We start from the raw sequence: 3,380 nt of genomic DNA on the forward strand, positions 1-3,380 counted from the left end.
CGCCATGCTGCCCGCCAACACCAAAATCAGACCTGGGAAAGGCTCCCGTCACTTTCCCACATGTGAGGCATGGGATCACACTGCTCACCTCGTCCTAGGAGAGGTTTCCATCCCTCTCCTCATATGAGGGGACCTCTAGGAGAGGATTCCACGTCTCTCCTGCCTGAGGGGCCCTCCCGGGAGGTCAGAACGTCTTCCGAATCCTCCCGCCTGTGGTCTTAATGGCTCATCTTCCAGATTCGGGCATCAATGACACAAGGGGTTTCCATGTCCCTCCAGAGCGCTCACACAAGGACACGGACATGCACACGCTTACCGCGGCTAGTCAGACTCTCCAGATCGGAGTCCCTCATGGTCCTGGGGATCCTGGACGAGCCCATATATGTTACGCCCAGAATTCGTGATCCCCAAGGACCACCAGGGAGCCAAGTCTGATGCAATAAACAAAAGAGTCTCTTCCATGCTAGCATGGGCTCTGTCCCACTCACACCGACAGCTTGGCAGAAGAGAGCGAATTTCGCCAAGCCCTGGGGTTTTACTCTGGTGGTGATGTCACTGCTTTGGCTGACCCTGATTGGTTGGGTGAGGGCTAGGGTCCAGTTACACAAAATGGAGGATAACTCCGCCCTGCCCCACAGTGGAGTCAGGAGTTTATACTCGCCCCGCCCTGCCCTCTCATTTAGAGACCAAAACCTTCATAACATTTAAATTATATTTATTAATTTTTATTTGATAAGGCTTTCATGCAAGTTCAAGTATATTAGATCTGTTAAATTTAAAAAGATTTCCTTTAAGAAGAGAGAATAAATTTCTTGTATTACTCCGGGCCCTTGGAACTTTCCAAGAATCATCTCTGTTAAAGCCTGAAATTTTAATATGGAAAAAAAAACATCAAATATATATGTCATAATTCCATATATGAATTAAAGATTATAATATTTTTTATAATTATCTTAAGATATCAATTATATCTTAAACTAGTTTTGCATAGAAAAATTTTGTTTGGGATCACAGAATTAATCCTCTTTTTAAGTAAACCAATAATAAGCGACTTATTTATTTATTTTCTTTTACATCAGTGGCAACTTTATTTTAAAATACAGGGTTAAAAAACATACAAAAGCATTTTGTTATAATTATTAAGAAAGATTTGAGACTGCTATTCCCTCTGCAGAAATGCTATACACAGATGCAATATGATCAAAGGCCAATGTAATAATGAATCTCAAGTAAGTGGCATGGCCATCATTTCTTCATTTTGAAGCTGCCCCTCTGTGTGTCCTAGCTCTCTTTCAATCCACTGCTCAAAACTGTCTGGCTCATTAGATGTGCTCTTTTCAATTCACAAGGTCCGTACAAAGTAACTTTGGATTACAAGCTTTTCAATTCTTACACGTCTGTGAAAACAAACAATGAACTCTTGGGGAAACATTCCTGTGGTGGTCCAAAATGTTTCTGGATTCCCATCAATTATATTTTCAGGGGAATGTTTTTCATCACTTTATGTAGCTAAAATCACTTCAGTCCCTTCAGAGCTCGAACAGAGATCAACTTTTCTCATCTTAAACTGTTTAACCCTCCTCTTTGATGTGGTAGTGATAGGGTAAAAACTAATATATAGATGCAAAGTGACTGGAAAAGCTGTATCTCCCCTGGTGCCTGCCCGGCCCGCTCGCATTTTGTTTTCTCAAAAATAAGTTCTTATACTTTAGGCATTTAATTACCACAACTTTATAATTTCTCCCAATTTAATTTGCACTTTGAACTTTAAAAGATAGCAAGTCAAGTATATTTAGCATTTCCTAGATTTTTAACACTTTATATTTTTAAGGAAAATACAAGACATAATTAATTGATTCATTTTTTAATATATTTTATTGACTTTTTTTACAGAGAAGAAGGGAGGGAGATAGAGAGCTAGAAACATCTATGAGAGAGAAGCATCGACCAGCTGCCTCCTGCACACTCCCAACCGGGGATGTGCCCGCAACCAATGTACATGTCCCTGACTGGAATCGAACCCGGGACCTTTCAGTCCACAGACTGACGCTCTACTGCTGAGCCAAACCGGTTTCGGCAATAGATTCATTTCTGTCCTCTAGGTTTTTTATGAGGCAAATTTAAACTTCACTTTTATTTGCCAGTAACTCTGAAAAACCAGGTTTGGTTTATTCAAATGTAAATTACCACATTTTTCAAAGAGGGCTCCTGCAGGAAATTATATTACCTGTCTGCTGGGGGAAGGGCCTCTACCCCTTCCTCCATTAACAAAGGGCATAGCCATCCCTCACCTGGGCTATTTAGATCTTTATAATTAATACATTATTTATCTATATTTCAACAATTTTTTTGAGATTCAAATCCAATTCCAATTATTTTAAGGTATTTACTTTGGATAAATTCTATAACAGAGAATTTACTGATTTTCTTGAAGGCCTTAAAAGTTAACTTTTTAACTGAAGAAGCTGCCCAGGCCCTGACAGGGCCCCACAGACTTACATCACCAGGTCAGAGCCTTGGGTAATGACTGTGGTGGCAGGTAAGCCGATTTCCTTTTTAATTGACACTGTGGCCACTCATTCTGCCCTCTCTGAATACGCTGGGACCCATGTCCCCTCCTTAGTCTCTATTATGAGGGTTGACAGATCAGTCTCACAGCCATTAGCCACCTCAAATTCCCCCATTCACTCTTTTCTCATTCTACCTCAGTACCCCACGAGGGCTACTGTGCATCCCCTCATAAAACCCAGTTTTCCCAAACCTCAGTCACCTACCTCATTTTCACTCTCAATCCAAAAGCCAAGCCATTCCTGGGACTGTTAGCGCCTTATCTCCTTATCTTGTCTATCTCTAGGAAGAATGCAGGTGGTTTAAAAACTCAAGCTGCTAGAGGCCTGGCTAGCCTGGAAACAGCTGTGGAACCTGTTCCCTCCCTCCTCCCAACCCCTGTCTTTTAGAAATACTTAATGGAAGGTCTAAGGCAGAGGTTCCCAAACTTGTTTGTGCCGTAGACCCCTTGCCATGTTTTTCGGTTTTGGGTAGACCCCCTACTTACCTGATATTGATTTTTTTGTAAATTTCTAACTGTAGTGAAGTTTAGTGTTAAAATTTAATAAAAAATAATGTACCTACTTTTCTCTGGCATTCTCAAACAAAATAACACTGATTCACTATAATTTGTATGATAAACTACCAGTTTATATTTTTTTAAATATTTTCTCAGCATTTTCCTATTCAAGATTCAGGAAACGAATGAACGTATTTTTCTCACATTCATATTTATAGAGTGACGAATTGAACAAGTCGGTGCAAGTTCACGAAGCTTTGAGACAAAAATTGGCAAGAATGTTTACTGCGCGTATGCTTGTAACAAGATGATA

The 3,380-nt window shown here is 40.4% G+C and overlaps 1 pseudogene across 1 annotated transcript; it reads right to left on the reverse strand.

Annotated features, from left to right (window-relative positions):
- Positions 1-1,084: 1,084 nt before the first annotated feature.
- On the reverse strand, positions 1,085-1,670 carry LOC311615607 (intraflagellar transport protein 25 homolog; annotated as a pseudogene). Its single transcript has one exon. The product of its transcript is annotated as an intraflagellar transport protein 25 homolog (transcript).
- Between the last annotated feature and the right edge of the window lie 1,710 nt (positions 1,671-3,380).

Source organism: Pipistrellus hanaki (assembly GCF_964339955.1).
Source record: "Pipistrellus hanaki genome assembly, chromosome: X".
NCBI lineage: Eukaryota > Metazoa > Chordata > Mammalia > Chiroptera > Vespertilionidae > Pipistrellus > Pipistrellus hanaki.